The 18,754-nt window shown below is 37.1% G+C and overlaps 1 long non-coding RNA gene across 2 annotated transcripts in view; it reads right to left on the bottom strand.

The window, feature by feature from the left end:
- The window catches only part of LOC116661281, an 81,516-nt gene that overhangs the window by 13,463 nt on the left and 49,299 nt on the right, over nucleotides 1-18,754 (bottom strand). Inside the window, exon 5 of one of the 2 annotated variants that reach the window (XR_004317117.1) lies at nucleotides 4,638-4,919. The exons of the other annotated variant lie outside the window; for it this stretch is intronic. This is a non-coding gene — a long non-coding RNA (uncharacterized LOC116661281). Of the gene's footprint in view, nucleotides 1-4,637; nucleotides 4,920-18,754 lie in introns of those variants that run through there. 2 annotated transcript variants of the gene reach the window in all.

Here is an 18,754-nt window from a genome sequence, read left to right as displayed (position 1 = left end):
GTTTATTTTTCAAAAATCTTTCCAACAGTGAAATCATTGTATAAAATGCAACTCTAGGCATCAAGAACACAAGTCCAACTAAAAATCTATTGCCTTACACATACAAATGTTGATGATTTTTCTTACTTGCCAATTTACAAGATGGTAACTGAAGACTCAATTTTCAGCGACTTTCCCAATTTTATAGAATTGTAGGATCATACATGTTCAAAGTACTCATTTGATAAATGGGAGAAATAAGTACAGAGAAGGTACGTGAGGTCAGACCAGTTAATGCCGAGGCCATGAACAAATATGGATCTTTTGGTTTTCAAGCTTCTGCCTCACACTGAGACCAAGGGAACAGCCACCTACAACCATTTGCTGAATTATCATTTGAGCATGAAGCTGGACTGAATCCCCCCCAAAAAAGAAAGAAATGTATGCAATAATTATAAAAACTAGAAAACTTGGAGAATAAAAGTAGGAAAAAAGAGTAAATATTTAATGTTATTTAACAAGTTTAAAAAACATCACATCAAAAAATAAAACTTTTTATTGTATTTGTGTATTATTCTACAGCAAGCTAAAAATCCAATATTCTAGCAGAGAAGCCAGTTAGAAAATCTAATGATTAGAATCCTCTTTGGATGATAGTATCAGAAGTCCTCAATTATTCATTTGTCTGAGAGAAATTGTTTGCTATATTGACCAATGGGAAAAAAATGTGTTTAAATGTCCATAAGAAGTTAATATTTTTCTATGAGTAACAGCAACTGAGATTTAATATATTTAACTAAAAGTTGATATAGAATCTTATTTAAACTAACAGATTATTCTTTGTCATGAAATGGAATTCAAATGAGTTGATTTGCTATTTTTCTTCTATACTGAGTTAATAGCTTCCATGACAGTTGGTGCTAATGTATAAAATGCAGGTAAGTGTGTAAAGCAGATGGGATAAGAATACTGGGTATCGGTGGCTGCCAACTTAGTCTCTGACCATCCCTCTGGGAAGGACAATGTTCTTGTAGTAAGGCTCTCACTTTTCTTTCCAATATTCCTACAAGGCTGTATGCATTACCTGTTGTGATACAGATAACATATTTGCTTAGGCTAACAAGTTATCTCCAAACCAGTGACTTGAAATAACAGTAAATATTCATTATCTCTTACAGTTTCTGTGGGTCTGGGATTCGGGGGTGGCTTGGCAGGTGGTTTTAATTTGGGTCTCTCATGAAGCTGCAGTCACCAGAAGGCTTTTCTGGGGTTAGGGGGTCTGCTTCCAAGGTGGCTCACTCACAGGGTGAGAGCTGGTACTGGCTGCTAGCAAGTGGCCTTAGTTTGTCTTGATGTGGGCCACCTCTTGAGACTACTTGAGTGTCCGTACAACATGGCAGCTGACCTCCTCCTCTACAAGCAAAGGGAGGTATCAAGATAGAAGCCTTAATACTTTCTATGACCTAGCTGTAGAGGTCACACCCATTATGCTTTATTGATCACATTCCTATTCAATCTGTAAGGATGAAAAGAAAAAGAAAACAAAAATTCTGTAAGGATGCTACCCCAAGGGTGAGGCTACCAGGGTTGAGGATTTGACAGCCATCTTGAAGGCTGACTACCAAAAGGATAACATACTAGCAAGAATACTTTTGGTTCTCAAGTGACAGAAACACAGCTCAAATTCAGGTAGGCAAAGGGAAATTTATTGGTTTGCATAAGTGAATTGTCATTAAGGGTAGGATGTATATTTAGATATTAATGAAATGAGATACACAAACACCCCGAGAACTCTCTGTCCATCCCCCAAATCTGTTCCTCTTTGCATGTCAGTGATATGCTCTCAAACCTATCACATGGTCAGGCACACCCTTTTTCCTTTGCTTTCTTCAATGAAGAACAAACTCTCATTCCTCAATTCCAAATAGAAAAATCCTGGGGAAAAAAACTCTCATTGGCCCAATCTGCATCATATGACCAATTTTATGGCCACTGGTTGGGGTACTACAGTTGGCCGTTACCACCAGAACCACTAGGTTGGAATTCAAGGCAGACAAGCTTCCCCAAATAAGTGGTACTGGTCCCAGAAGAAGAGAAGAATTGGGGGACAACCAAACAATAGTGGTCTCCAAAAATTAAAGATCTTAAGTTACCTAAAAGCCAACCACACTGGTGCTTTTCAAAAACCAATCCGCCCTGAATAGGCAACAACTGTCTTCCCTCACTGCCACCGCTTCCTCTCCCTCACTTTCATCGTTAATACATACTTTGATTTTTTCATCATCAAGGACAGTGTTTGTTAAACAAGAAAGTCTTTTAAAGTCCTTTATCAAACGCTTATTTTAAAAGCCATAGATGATGCAATATTTTAATTTGATATCAGTGTAATGTGTTTGATATTCGTGTAATTAGTGCAAGTAGTTCAAATGAATAATGCAGGTGCTGAATAATGTGCAGTTAATAAAAGATAGTTACAGTGGTAGGATGGACAAATAGAATATTTGAAATCTGGAATGAGATGAAATATGATGAAAATGCTAAGGACATAAGAACTGATTATCTATCTACCTACATATATATAATATTCAAATAATAATAAGATAGATGTATATACAAAATATGTATATATATTTACATAAACACATATATATAACTATATTCAGAATAGAGGAACAAGGAAAATATATGCTCACTGCTGATATATGATAAATATATGATAAAATATTACTGGACCAAAAATGCAGAACTCCTCAAGTCCTCCTTCCTTTCCTACATAGAGAACACTAAACTTTCAACAGGAAAGTGTAGATCAATCACCACCAAAGGGAGTCTGAAGCTAGAGGTAGATAAGAGGATAATAAGAGAGCACCTAATTGCTTTAATGAATTCAGTACTTCTGAGCCAGCCAAAGACTTATTAAGTTATTACACAATCTGCAAATGTGCTCGAGGACTCAATTTCAGTCATCTTCGAGAAATCATCAGGCTCTTCAAGGAGACTGTGCTGACCAGGAGTTATTACTGAGTCTAACTCAGATGGATTGTCCCTTGTGGATGTGACTAAACCAAACAGAGGTGTTTTCAAAAAGTAACCTCAATAAATATCCTCATCGGTCTAGTAATAACAATGGCCATATGCCTCCAAAGTGTGGGCTGGAGAGGCTCAGTGCGATCCAAATGGAGTCAGTCCACACAAGTCACCCAAGGAATAGTCAATGTCATTGACATTTCAGAGAAGCTGAGAGAGAGAGAGACCCCCAAAAGAACCTGGGTCTTTCATTTGAGCCAGTTTGCCACATCCCTCTTTTTGGAAATCTCAGAAATAACTTTCTCACAGATCCTATGAGCATTTTGAAAAAACTGTTTCAATGGCAGGACAGCTGTAGGACAAATTGAAATCAAAATATAACAGTCCACAAAAGTGAGTCACATATGTAATTTTAAATCTTGTAGTTATATTAAAAAAGTAAAAAGAAACATCTGAAATTATTTTAATAGTCTATTTTATTTAGCCCAACATACCTCAAGAATGTTTTTCTCTCAATGTGTAATCAATATAAAAAATTACTGTGGTGCATTTCATTTTTTGTTTGTACTGAGTCTGAAGCAAAGCATGTGGTTTAAACTTACAGTACATCTCAATCTTAACTAGTCACTAAGTCCTCAGTAGCCATATATAGCTAGCTGGTGGCTACTGTATTATTGGACAGCACGGGTCTAGTCTAGGATGATGGACAGTGGTCCTCAAAGTATTATTCTTCCTTTCTGGGAAGACCTGAAGACTTATTAAGATTACTCTCTGCCCAAGAACCTAAGTAGACATCTCTCCAAAGAAGACATACAGATGGCCAACAAGCACATGAAAAGATGCTCAACATCACTAATTGTTAGAGAAATGCAAATCAAAACTATAATAAGATATCACCTCACACCAGACAGAATGGCCATCATTCAAAAGTCCACAAATGATAAATGCTGGAGAGGGTGTAGAGAAAAGGGAACCCTCCTATACTGTTGGTGGGAATGAATACTGGTATAGCCACTATGGAGGACAGTATTGAGAGTCCTCAAAACACTAAAAATAGATTAACTATATGATCCAGCAATCCCACTCCTGGGCATATATCTGGAGGAAAATATAATTCAAAAAGACACATGTACCCCAATGTTCACAGCAGCACTATTTACAATAGCCAAGACATGGAAAGCACCCAAATGTCCATCGACAAATGACTGGATAAAGAAGATGTGGTGTATACACATACAATGGAATACTACTCAGCTATAAAAAAGAATAAAATAATGCCATTGGCAGCAACATGGATGGACTTGGAGACTGTCATTCTAAGTGAAGTAAGCCAGAAAGAGAAAGAAAAATACCATATGATATCATTCATATGTCGAATCTTTTTTAAGAAGACACAAATGAACTTATTTACAAAACAGAAACAGTCTCACAGACATAGAAAACGAACTTATGGTTACCAGGGCAGGAAGTGGGGTGGGAAGGGATAAATTGGGAATTCGAAATTTGCACCTCTTGGGGAGTGATGGAAATGTTAGCTATCTTGATTGTGGTGTATATACATCTATCAAAACTCATCAAATTGTACATCTGAAATATGTGTACTTTACTGTACAGGAATCACACTACAATAAAGGTGTTAAAAATAATAAAGTACAAGGATTGGAAAGGAAGAAGATAAGATACTATCTGATTATCCATTTAAGACATCCCCAATCTACAAATCAAATCTGGCATTAAAAAAAAAAAAAAAGTTACTCTGTACCCAGGTAAAGGGAGCTTCCAAACCCAGTTTACACTTCTTCAGCTTCTTTGCGTCCCCAGTTGCATACATGTTCCTTTCTTTCAGTTAACTTGAGAACGCTGAAAGTGTGGCCAAGTCAACATGTTGCCTGTACTTCTCTCCATGCACAGATCTGCTTCAGAAAGAATATGAGCACAAGACATCTCTGAGTTCAAATCCCATCTCTGCCACGGTGACTACTGCAGAGGCTTCTGGCTGTGGCTAATAGCTGTCTTTCCCTTCTGTGGCCTTAGAAGACTTGGCTGGGCACAAAGCCACTTAGAAAAAGAACGACTACATTTTCAGCATAATTTGCAGCTTGATATGGCTACGTGCCTAAGTTCTGACCAAGAGGGTGTAACCGAAGTGTCCCCGGGAAGCTTCTGGGAACCTTCCTAAAGAGCAGCATGGGAGCCCTTTTTGACCTCTCCTTCCTTCCTCCTGTTTAGAACACATATGCTGCCTTCTTAGACCACAAGGTCAAGGCCATTCATCTCTTGAAGCACCAGATCGGCTCAAGGACTTTTGCACAAGAGAGAAATAAACTTCTCACGCCACTGCAGTTTGGATTTTCCGTTGCTTGCAGTGAAAATAGTAAGATAACAGTCTTGGGTAAAGATTTAACTTCTCAAGTTATAAGAACGGTGAACGTGTCTGTTCTAATGCCTTGTACAAAGTAAGTATTCTGCACTATTAGATTTTTTTTTAAAGTATATTAAAATTACAGGCCTACTAAACTCTGTAGGTTTCTAAATAAACTCATTTGTTCCTCTTCCAGCTCAGCCTCCTGGCTTCTTTCTGGACTAACTTGTGGATGGATGATGCAAAGATCTTCATCACATTTGCATTTCTCTCCAGAAAATTGCCTGGCTGCCAGTTTAGTCATGTTCGTGAATGCCTGATGGCTCAGAAAAGCCTCTGCAAGAATCTCTCAGATAAATATTTAGAAAGGCATTATGAGAGCATTTGGCAGTGTTATTCTAGAATTTCTAAAGCAGCAAGATACTAAAATCATGAGGCCCTGCCACACTCTAAGTCACAGCTCTCAACCGAGCAGTTCTATTAACTGTACTATTATTTTTAATAGGAAAACAAAATCATTAAAGGATTCCTTTAACAATTTTCTCACTTTCCAGGAGAGTGAGCATAGGGAATATTCAATATTCTATCAGTTGGTTTTCAAGTTCTTTTTTTTTTTTTTTGAGTGGAATAGTACTTCTAGCTGTTACTAGAATAATACGTGAACAATTTCAAGGAACCCCACTTTTTTTAAAACAAAACTTCACACGAAAAGAAGTGATATCAAGAAGTATATCCACTGCAGAAGCCACAATTAAAGTTACCTGCCAACGCAGATTACATTTCTAGAGGATGCCAACGTGTTTAGTTTGTATATGACACGTCTTTGTGTATGTCATCATTTATTATGCTTTCAAAGAATGGTTAGAAACAGAAAAGATTGGGAGTATGTCAAAAAGACTCAAGCATTAACCCAAAAGGAACTCCTAAGGACCAAAGCTGGACATTTCGAGCAACAAAATAGATAACAGTACTGGTTTATAATTCAAGGAATAAAATAAATATCCATAAGTCCACACTGATTTAAATAAATGATTGAATACATAAATGTATTGGGGATAAGAGACAAATCTTTCTTACAAAAAATTTCAAATAATATCTTTAGACACTCCTGTTTCAAGAGGTGAAGCTTAATTCCCTGCTCCTCGGGTATGGGCTGGATGTAGTGACTAGCTTTCAAACTATGGAAAGAAAAAAGAGTATGGAAAGTCAAAACAAACCATAACTTTCCAGAGGAGAAACCTGGCATCACCACCTTAGCAGAGTGATCAAGGTTAACGTCATCCGTGATACATCATGTGGATGTCGTGTATGCTCTGCTATGATGCAATGACAATGACACTTCACCTCTGGAAGATTCTTCCCCAAATCCATAATCCTAGTCTAATCATGAAAAAAGGTCTGACAAACTTACTAAATGCCTGACCACAACTCTTCAAGATTATCAAGGTCATGGAAAACAAGGAAAGACTGGAGCACTGCTGCAGACAGGAGGAGACTAAGAAGACGCAAAAACCAAGTCATGTGTATCCCGAACTAGATCCTGGAACAGAGAAAGGACACTAGTGGGAAAAAGCTGGCAAAATCAGAGAAAGTCTGTAGTTTAGTTAATAGTTTGATGAATGTACCATAGTTACATAAGATGCTAACACTAGGAGAATGTTGAATGAGCGTTTGTAGAAAGCCTATTGGGTACCTGACACTGTACTAAATTATAAATATAAATATATGTACATATCTTATGTGGAATATTCATATGACACATAGTTCCCTCAAGAGCTATTAAATCAAAGAAATACGGGTTCCTTCAGGGAGTTCAATGATAAAAATGAATCAGAGCAGAAATAATGAAAATCACCTTCAACTGATGGCTAACATTTAAATAATGCTTAATGTATACCAGGCATCATTCTAAGCACTTTAGATATACATATCGGAACGTTTAATCTTCCTGAAAACCCATGGAATGGGTACTCTTAATACTCACATTTTTCTAACTTTTTATTTTGAAATAATTATAAATTCCTGAAATTTTTCCAAGAAATGTATGGAGAAGTCCCATGCACACTTTTCCCAGCCTCCCTCAATGTTAACATCTTAACACAACTATATAGTACAATTTCAAAACCAAGAAATTGATATTGGTATAATCCACAGAGCTCATTTAGGTTTCACCACATGTACATGCACTCCTTTGTGTGTATCTAGCTCTATATATTATTCCCATTTTACAGATGAGGAAACTGAGGCCCCAGAAAGTAATTTTCCCAAAGTCACCCAATTTGTATGTGGTGAAGCATTCTTCAAATCTGGGTAATCTGGTTTCAAAATCCATGCTCCTAATCATTAAGCTCTATTGTATTTCAATTTAGTCATATGGCAGGAACTTTAATGATTATATCAGTGCATCTAAAGAAAGAATGCAATCACAAGTTACCTGTAAGGTTCAGGGAGGGGGTCAGATAAAAGCTTTTGGCTTTACTCAAAAGAATAGAATAACTGTGCCCACCCTATAACTATATAAGGACAACAATTGGAAACCAACTGACTTCAAATGCTATGATGCGGTCATCACAAGAAGCTATTCTTATAATGAAAAAGAGTATCTCAAGCTATCTCAACTGAGGAACACATTTCAGGAACAACAAATAGCCCTTGTTCTTATTAAAGACCACGGAACATTTTAGCCACACATTTACTTGCAATGTCTCATGAGAAACAGAGTCATGGAGAACCGTTATGTATCTTAACCAAAAGCTTCCTGAGGACAGGACTGGTGTCTGTCCTGTTCATGCTGCCACTTGTTGAAGGAGTGAGAGAAGGAAGGCAGGAAGGAAGGAATGAATGGGTCAGTGGTGTCCTCAGCAGCACTCCTCCTCAGCACACACACATTCTTCCCGAGTGCTGGAAACCTCTGAGGCTTTTCAATCCTCTTCTAGTCCTAACACCCTAAGTCCTCAGGAGCCTCTTACCATTTTTTTTTCACTCCTTCATTTATTTCATTTTGTTTTTCTACCACCAAAACCACCCTACCTACGTGAGGACTCACATACTCTGCTTCCCTTCCACTTGTGATGGAATAAATGTCCCTTCTCCTGTCCAAGGCCAAACCTTCCTTTTGTGCTCCCAATTTCATCTCATTTTTAACAAGGTTTTTTGTTTGTTTATATGGTCATAAATCAAACGGAAAATAGTCATTTATTCATATCAGTATATTAATAGTTTAAATACTAAAAGTGAATTATATGCATGCAATTTTTTAGAACACTCTGCCTCTCAGTTTTCTGGGGTCTTGTATGAGGATGGGCTTAATCAATGCCATCAGCATTCAGTGGGTGCCAACATTTCATGGCATTTCAGTCATTGCCAACAGGGAAATACTGATAGAAAATGGAGATGGCAATGATAGATTTACTAATTAGAGGGTGTATATTTTTAAATGTCAGTAATACTGTGTTGATCTTTATAATTACGCTTCAGACTGAGGAGTTGGAAAAGAGCAGAAAAAGGAAATCAGCTCAGCATATTTTGTTTAGGGTATACATAGCTGACGCATTCCCTCCCTTCTTTTTTCTCTTTATGTAAATTAAGTACCTTTCAGTGTCTGCTTTATTTTTACAAAAAGCTTTTTTGAAAAAATAATAGTTTTTAAATTTCATAAATTTTTTCAACTTTATTAACAAATTAAATTGTAAGATATTTAAAGTGTACATCCTAGTGATTTGATACATGTTTATATTGTGAAAGGATTCCTGCCATCTAGTTAATTGACACATTTATCACCTCACAAATATATGTATTTTTTAATCTTTAAACTTTTGGTGAGAACTTAACAAGGGTCTTGGTTCCTAAATTATCTCCTTTATCTTTCACTCCCTCCCTCGTGGCTGGGTTATTTCCATCTGTGTACAAACATGCCGTAACATCATCCATGTTAAAAAAAACAAATGATGAAAACAAATCCTTTGACTTCAAATCCTCTTTAGCTGCTACAGACTTCTTTGATCGCTTTCAGGACAAAATTTTGAAGTTGTCCGTGTTACCAGCTTCCTTTCCCACCTTGTTCTCAATCCTCTATGATCAGGCTTTGTGAATATCACCCTACTGAAATGGATTTTATGAAGGTTGCCAAATAATTTCATTTTGCAAAGTTCTTACTTGCAAATCTCCACCCATCATTCGATTTGATCTCTTACTTACGGTCTTTGTGGGACCATTTCCTTCTCTAGGCTTCCTTGCCATCACAGCCTTCTGATTTTATCCTATGACAGTAGTTCCTCATTCCAGACCTCCATTGTTCCTCAGTCCTCTTTTTTTTCTCTCCAGTGATCTCATCCAGGCCCATGGCCTTGGATACCTGCCGTATGCTTATGGCTCCCAAGAACATCCAGTTCTGACCTTTCCTCTGAGTTCCAGACTCATACATCCAATCATTTATTCAGCTTGTCTTCCTGGATAGCTAACAGGCACCTCAAGCTTAACATTTCCACAGTGGAACTCCTGATTCTTGGCCTCTCTCCCTTCCTACACCCTCTGCCCAAATGTGCTCCTTCTCCTCACCTCAGTCAGTGGCTCCATGACACACCCTCATACTCTGCTTCCCTTCCACTTGTGATGGAACAAATCATCCTTAACCCTGTTCTCCATGTCTCATAGTCAATCATAGACAAGAAGTCTGAAGGTGACAACTTTTCATCAGTTCCACAGAAGAACTCTAGTCAAACCTCCCCTCTATGTCACCCAGTCCCCGCAACCATCTGCCAACTGTCTGAGGGCCTCTGCTCTTCCTCACACACCAGTGTCTGTTTGTCACTTGGGACCCACAGTTGTCTTCACGAAGCATACACCATATTGACTTCTGACCTTAATAACTTCCTTTTGCAACCAGAATACAATCCAAACTCCTCTCTCAGGCCCTCAGACCTACATCTTTTGGCTTCTGCCTACCTCTGTCATCTCATCTCTTACCGCTCTCCCCTCTGACTGTATGTTTCTCCCTCCCATATATAGTTCCCTCTGCCGAAAATATTTTTCCTCTGACTTCTCTGCTAGAATAACACACCTACTCATTTTCTCAAGCCTCAGCTCTGTGAAGCTTTCCCAGACTCCCTTCTCTGCTAGACATGCTTAATTGCTCAGTAATTGTCCCTTCCTTGGTCTCAGCTTGATTTCACCTCAGGGCTTTTGCATTTCCTGTTCCTTCTGCCAGAAAGGCTCCTCCTCCCAGAAGCCTTTCTGGATTCTCCCTTTTAATCACTCATTTATCAGCTCAAATGTCACTTCCTCAGTCCTTCTCTGGCCCCCCGATATAAAGTAGCTGTACCTCTGTTCTCTAGTTCCCTCTATCCCTTCTTCTGGTTTTATTATTTTTATATCACCTAGCATTATCCATAGTTATTTATTTATTTATTTATTTATTTATTTATTTATTTATTTATTTATTTATTTATTTATTTATTTATTTCTGTATTCCTCGGCTAAGATGTAACCTCTGGTATATAGTAGACACAAAATAAAGAGTTTAATGGATAAAAATTTAAGGATCATTTACTACGTGCCAGTTACTATACGTGGTGATGAGGAATAACACTGAATAAATTACTGTCCCTGCTCATGACCTTTTAGGCTAGTCTGGAAGAAAGACATGTAAGCCAAAATCAGGTATAATATAATGTAAGCTACAGTGAAAAATGTACAACTATCTGTGGAGCTGAAAAGAAGGAATAAGCAATGAATTCTGTCTGCGGAGAGGGATGGCTGAGAAGATTTAACAGAAGTGCAATTTGAACTGAGTCCTGAGAAATGCATAGGAGTTGCCTTTCAGTGAAGACAGAAGAAGTATATTTCAGGCAGGGAGACTAGCATACAAAAAAGCATGGAGAAAAAAAAATTTTTTAAAAAGGACAAGGCACTTAATTGATCTATAGATCAATGCCACCCAAATTATAATCCCAGAAGGATTTTTTTGGTAGAACTCAACAAGCTAATTCTAAAATGTATATGGCAACACAGAGGACCTGGAATGCAAAGCAAACTTGAAAAAAAAATTGGATCATTTATACTACATGATTTCAAGGCTTACTATAAAATTACTGTAATAAATAAATTATGGTAGTGGCATAAATATCAACAAAAATCAATAGAACAGAACTGAGAGCCCCAAAATAAATCCATACTTAAGAGGGTCATTTGATTTTTGACAAAATTCCAATTCTATTCAACAAATGGTTCCTAAATAACTATATATCAATATTAAAAAAAAATGAATCTCATTTTCTACTTCACACTGTATACAAAAAGGAAACCAAGTTAGATTATAGATCTAAACATGAAAGCTAAAACCATAAAAGCTTTTAAGGGAAAACATAGGGAAATATCTTGACATGGGAACAGGCAAAAGTTTCTTAGACAGGATATGGAAAGCAATAATCTGATAAACTAGACTTCATTAAGTTAAAGACTGATTATCAAAAGATTCTATTAAGAAAATAAATAGATAAATAGATTTTCTCACAGGCTAGAGAAAACATTTTAAAAAAACTTGTATCTGACAAAAGCTTGGTAGCTAGGTTATAAAAAGAACTCCTAGAATTCAGTAATAAAAAGACAAAGATCTGAACAAAAGGAAGTGTACAAATATTCAATAAGCACATGAAAAAGGCCTTATCATCGTCAGTCAACATCATCAGTCACTAGAGAAACATCATTAGTCGCTAGAGAAACCACAACAATATGCTACCACACACCCAACAGAATGGCTAAAACTAAAGACTGACAACACCAAATGTTGATGGGGATGTTGAGCAACCAGAACTCTCATACACTGGCAGAGAAGTGTAACATACAACTACTTTGGAAAGAGATTTGACTATTTATAAAATATATAGCTACCCTATGACCCAGCAATTCCTCTAATATTTATCCAAGGGAAATGAAAACATATGTCCAAAGAAAGACTTGTACAAGAATATTCACAGCAGCTTTATTTGTAAGAGACAAAACTAGAAACAGCCCAGATGTCTGTCAACAGGAGAGTGGATAATCAAATTGTGATATAGCCATACTAAGGAACACTACTCAGCAATAAAAAAGAAATGAACTACTGATGCACTCAGCTACACTCAAAAACTGTATGCTGGGTGAGAGAAGAGTATGCATCACATAATTCCATTTACATGAAATTCTTCAATAGGAAAGACTAATCTCATCTCTGGTGGAAAAACATTTAAGCAGTGGTTGCGTCTGGAAGGCTGAGGCTGGAATTAACTGGGAACTAGGGCATGAAGGAAATTCTTGGAATGATGCTAAAATGCTGTATCTCAGTAGGGGTTTATATTACACAGTTGTTTATATTACACAGCATTTGTCAAAATTCAGAGAATGGTATATTTAAGATCTTGTATTTTACTATATGTAAATTTTATCTCAGCAGGAAAATAAAAGGCCATAAACAAGTACTGATCTCTGGTTAATGAATTTGCCTGAAGTGTTAACGGTGAAGACTACTGATGACTGCCATTTACTTTGAGGGACAGACAGACACAGAGACGGGCAGACGTGCTATAAAATAAGTACAATAGAACAGCAATAATAAAATCTAGGTGGTGAACATCTGTGTGCTCACTGAAAAATTCTTTAAAACTTTAAGCTTGAAAATATCCAAAATAAAATGTTGGGGGAAAGGCAGGGAGATGCGAGGATGTGGGGAATCCCAGATCGCACTCAGTGACTGGAACGTGGGGTAGTTTGGCAAGAGGTGAAGCAGGAAAGGCAATCGGAAGCTTGGTTGTGACGCCCTTTCATGCCATGCTAAGGAGTCTGCCTTTTATCTTGTGCAGCAATATTGCTCAATTGTCTACTCTTCTCATTGCTAGTGTCTTTAGTCATGCCCTCATTAACACCCTTCTGGATTTTGCAATGTATTTATTTAGTCAAATTGGATCTAATTGAATCGGATGTGAAGGATGCACTTATATTTCCTGTGAGTTTACGTAATTTTTCCCGCTTTAGTGTCAGTTAACTTTGAGATTTTTTTTGTGTATAAACAGAAATTGCTGTTTGAATGCATTTCCACTTGACAGTCGTTTCAAAATTGTATTTTTGTTTCTAACCCTGAGGGCCTTACTTTGAATTTTCCCCTAAATCAGCAGATTTTACAAATGGACAATGAGAAATAAATTCTCCTTATTTTTCTCAGTATAAAATATTCAAGTGAATATTGAATATAAAATATCATGATAAAACTAGGGAGTTGCATAAATTATCTACTTATTAAAAAAAAAAAAAAGCCTCTGCCTCCAAGGTCTTGATGGTCAAAATTTGTACATTTTGTGAAACACAAATATAATTCTTTAAAATGCATGCTTTGTTAGTTGGACAGATATGTATTTGTTATATTCTGTGGGTCTTCCCCTCTTTCATTATTCTGTTCACATTTGATAATGAGATAACTATTTGCAAAGGTGTAATGGTAGATGGTATCATCAGTTTGAGCCCATTAAGTGTTTACCATCTATAGAGGTGAGGCAGCAGGGACTGAGAGTCTCATGTTTCCCAGCAGCTTTCTTCAAAATGCAAACTCACCTCCCTAAGAAGCTTTTAAGAAAATAATTCTTAAAATACAATATTAGTCATGTATCAGACCATTTCTCCTTTTGAAGAAAACTTGGCTATTCATTTATTTTTTTCTTTCTTACGTCTTTCAGGGTCTGTTTTCATTTGGATGATTTTTAAAATATGAGTCTCTCTCAAGAGATTAAATCTTCTAAGCCTATTGAGAAAAATATCTATTTGGTCATGAGAATTCTTTGTTTTTGCCAAACTTTGTATCCTTAGAGTTTTGCCTAGTGCCTGGTATAAAATATAGAGCTAATAAAAATATAATTCATTACACTAAAAAATAAAATTAAATAAAAAGCTAATAAATACTAGTAGAATAAATAAATAAATGAATAAATAATAGCCATGATACTAGAATACTAGAAAATGCACCTAAATATTAAATTAAACAGCACATAATCCCTTCTTAACATGAAATCATAAAATGTTAGTACTCATGTATGTATCAAATTAACTTTTCATTAAATTACAGGATACATGTAGTATTCTGTCTGTGAAACCATTATTGCAAAAATTAGTTGTTTTATACCAGCTTTGGTTGGAAAAAGGAAGCACGATGTCCTAGTTAAAACCCTCAATAATTCCTTTAATAGACTGTTTCTATTAACAGGTGCTCGGTACACAGAAAATCCTATTGACAGATGTTTCTGTGACTGGTGTATAATGACGGTAGATAATAATTCAAGAGAAGTTTAAAATCAGAGTTGAAATCCAGGCAAAAGTTTGAAGCTTATGAATCTTCTATTTGGAGCCCTCCCCTCTTGAGTGTTGCCTGGGGGCTTCAGGAGAAGGTTTGGCCATCCTGTACTGACAGAGGACGAGGCAGCGCCACATTCCTCTGGATACGGCTGTGTTGTATCTGGAGTCGGCACCTGGGATTGCTCCAGCCTTCTTCAGTAGGCAGCAGGTGAAGCCAACACGCAGAGGGAGGCAAAGGCAAGCGCTGACAGAGAAGTGGAGCTGAACCCTGTGTGTGTGTAAAACCTCCCTGACTTCTGCGTAAGCCAATTTTGCTGCTGAAAGTAGCCCAGCTAATGATCTTTACTCTGAGTACCGGATGTTCTCCTGTTTTCCTTTGGTATCCCAAAGCCCCTCACTAGAAATGATCCAATTCACTCTCTACAGTGTTCCTCCTTCTACTTCACCACTTCTTCTAGCTCCTTATTCATTAGAACTTTCATTACCTAACTGCCTTTATTTTCAGCTGGATTCAGGGGAAAAAAAAATCTATCTGACCCTAATTTTCACTAGACTGTTTTCGGGAGACAACCAATCTGGTACCGAATGGTACTAGGTTGAGAATGACCAGTCCCCTTGGAATGTCCGTATTCTCAATGCAGAGCTTGTTAACTGAAATAAAACTTGAATTGGTTCAAGTTTAGGAAATGTGACAAAATGAAGAGAATTTTGGGCAGGGTGGAGAGAGATCAAAAGTTAGCTATTAACTCATTTTTCCCGAGGCCAGGCTGAATTATATCACTATATTTATGATGTTATGTGAATTTTATCAACTCTAAATCTTGGAAAGCTGATCATCTATGAATGACATACACAGGAAGATAATTAACCAGAATGTTTGACTTTCATTCTCAACCTGGTCTGGAAGATGAGAGTTTAACATGTATGTGTTTAATAATCAACATACAGCCTTTCCTTAAAGTCTTTTTGTTAGGGAAAAAAAAAAATACGACATTGGTTACATTACAAAGGAAGAAAATTATTTTCTTAAACAAAAGGAATGCCTTAGCATCGTATCTTTTATCTTTCACCCTAAGTTACTTGATGGTCTGTGATTATTTACTTTCCACATGGCCTGTAAATCTAAAAGATTTCATTCAAACAGGGCTGGATGGCACCCTGGTCACATGGTGTGCTCTCAAACGTAATTGGCGCCACTTAATAGGATGGTGGTTAGTGCTGCTGTCTGAGAAAGGAGAACGTGTGACCGAGGATCAATTTCACGTCATCACAACTGAAGATTCCTTTTTTCAAATCAGATTCTTTGGGGGATACTCTGAAAGTGACAGAGGAGCTGAGAAATGCTTGTCTGAGCATTTATGATGAAAAGAGCTATTTTAAAGGCTAAGATTAAAAAAAAAAAAAAGGCTAGCTGATCCTTTCTGCGTGGGACATTCCAGGCATCTCCTATGAGCGGAGGCACATAGGAAAATATTTTTCTCAGACCCAACCGTGGTAGGTCTATCATTCCACCAGGTAAGAGAGCCATGAAAATGGGATTATGATTCATTGTGTCCCAGCACCTTGCACAGTAACTGGTACAGAGGAAACGTCCAGTTGTTAGTTACTGAATGTCCATGCAGCTGGGAGGCTAAAATGAAAGGGTCAGTTCCCTAGCAGCGGCCACTGCCAGGTCCCTCAAAGGAATTTCCTCACTGATTTGCTGACATTGTTTGTATGGTTCATAAAAAATAGAAAAATAATAAGAAAAGTTACATTTTATTGGGCACTGACTACACGCTTGGTAGCATTCAGATACAAAGATAATAAAATAGGGTTCCTGTTCTTGAAGAGAAAAGAGTTACAAAAGGATAATAAAGAGGGGAACCAGTGGCTTTGGGAGCCCAAAGCAGAAAGCAACTAAATGCCTGTGGGAGCCAGGAGTTTTTCCATAAAGTTCTAACAGCCTTAAAGTTGATGAACACTTACTGAGTGCCTACTGTGTGCCAGTGGAAAGAAACAGGAAGCTCACACAGGCACAGGAAGGCTGGGCTGGGACCATGCCCAAAGGTTCAGTGTAACTGCAGCATTGTTTATCTCTGGAGTCCACGGGGATGTTGGGGGTGTGGGTGGGGGGCGGGAGGGATTGGTGGCAGGAGGTAAAACTAGACGCTGGAGTAAGCCATCAGGATTTTAAGGAGAGGGACCGACACAACTGAATCTTGTTTTGGAAAGTGTTTCATGTGAAGAACGAATTAGTGGAGAGAGAGATTAAAAGTGGAAGACCAGTTAGGAGGTCTTTTTAATAGCTTCTAGGAGGGAACTAAAATCCTTTCCAGTGAGAAGGAAGAAAACACAGAATCCAGAGATTTTTGTGAAAAAGACAAAAGTACAATCAGCAGGACCAGGTGACATTAGTTGTGGATGGAGAAAGGGGGAAGTTAAGGATTATTCCTAGGAGATACAGAAGCGATCTCTCCCATAAAAACTCCTGTCTTTATGTATGTCACTAAATCACTGAAGAGACAGCAGCAGTATGAAAGTACTAATTTGTTAATAATTTATTAATAATAATAGGCAACAGACTGCAGACACGGTAGGGTAGAGAATTGAAGAAAAGATCCTTACTAAGCTCACAAAGTGAACGATATTAACTAAAACATTTGCTGAAATTCAGCACTATTTATTATTACTCTTATCACCGATGTTATCAACAGTAATAAATACTCAGTTTAAAATAAACCTCAGCTATATGCAAGAAAACAGAAGAAACATAGTAATTTAATTATGTGTCTAGCTCTTCAATGAGCATTTTTCTCCTTGATTTTCAAGTCTTACCTTGAGTTTTCTGACCTAATCTTCACATATTTAGCCCCGCAGTCATATCAATGAGTATTACTAGCCATATTTTAAAAAGAAAAGGAAATAACTAAGTCATCTGTTTTCACTTGTGATGCTGAGCTGGTCTAGACAGGATGAATTTATTTTAACAAGAGTTTTCGGCGGGTAGCCATTGGCCCTTAGAAATATGATTTTTCAACCAAGGATATGCGACTCTAGTATTGTCATTGTTAAATATGGCTCTTTGATTCTTTATAGGCATTTGCCTATTGTTATTAATAGAAACACCAGTATAAAGAACGGTAGATTATAGTTTTAAAATGCCTTTACATTTCTTATTTAGCTTAGACATCTGATGTAGGTAAGACGGAGAGAACTGCATCCTTTAAAACAGAACTTAAACCCTTTGTTAGGAAATATAATGCGTATACACATAGTAGAGTTCACAAAACATCCAGCTCAAGGAATTAACCTAATCACCGCGCAACCACCGGATCCAGAAGAAACACAGCACGTGCAGCCCTAGCACCGACACACAATAAGCAGTTGCCAAAGCTTTACGCTCAGCGACTTTACACTCAGCAAGTCTAAATCCATCCTTACGCGATTTTTGAAACCTTATTTATTAATTGAAACTATTGCTTGCTGATAAAACTTGCTCAAATCCAGATCAAGAATCACTGTCAGATCCCCAAAACCCCCTCATGCCTTTTTCAACTCTCATTAGCCTCTACTTGATGGCCATCATTTTCTTTCTTCTCTTTATAGTTTAACCACCCATATATGCATCCTTAAATTATATGTAAATATATATATATATATATATATAGCTTTGCTGTACACCTGAGACTAACATTGTAAATCAACTACACTTCAATAAAAACCATTTAAAGTATAAATGGTTTTTATTGAAGTGTAGTTGATTTACAATGTTAGTCTCAGGTGTACAGCAAAGCAATTCAGTTATATGCATACATGCATATATATATTTTTTTCAGATTCTTTTCCATTATGTTATTAGAAGAAACTGAGTATAGTTCCCTGTGCTATACAGTAGGTCCTTGTTGTTTATCTGTTTTATACATAGTAATGTGTATCCGTTAATCCCAAACTCCTAATTTATCCCTCCCCAGCCCTTTCCCCTTCAGTAACCACAGTTTGTTTTCTACGTCTGTGAGTTTCTAAATACTGTATTTTTTGTTTGTTTAACTAGTCTTAAATAGAATTATACTGTTTTCCTTTGTGCCTGAC

The sequence above is a fragment of the Camelus ferus genome, chromosome 34, assembly GCF_009834535.1.
Source record: "Camelus ferus isolate YT-003-E chromosome 34, BCGSAC_Cfer_1.0, whole genome shotgun sequence".
In the NCBI taxonomy this organism is placed as follows: Eukaryota; Metazoa; Chordata; class Mammalia; order Artiodactyla; family Camelidae; genus Camelus; species Camelus ferus.
The sequence above is the reverse complement of the archived record's forward strand: the minus strand, read 5'-3'. Positions and strand labels throughout refer to the sequence as shown.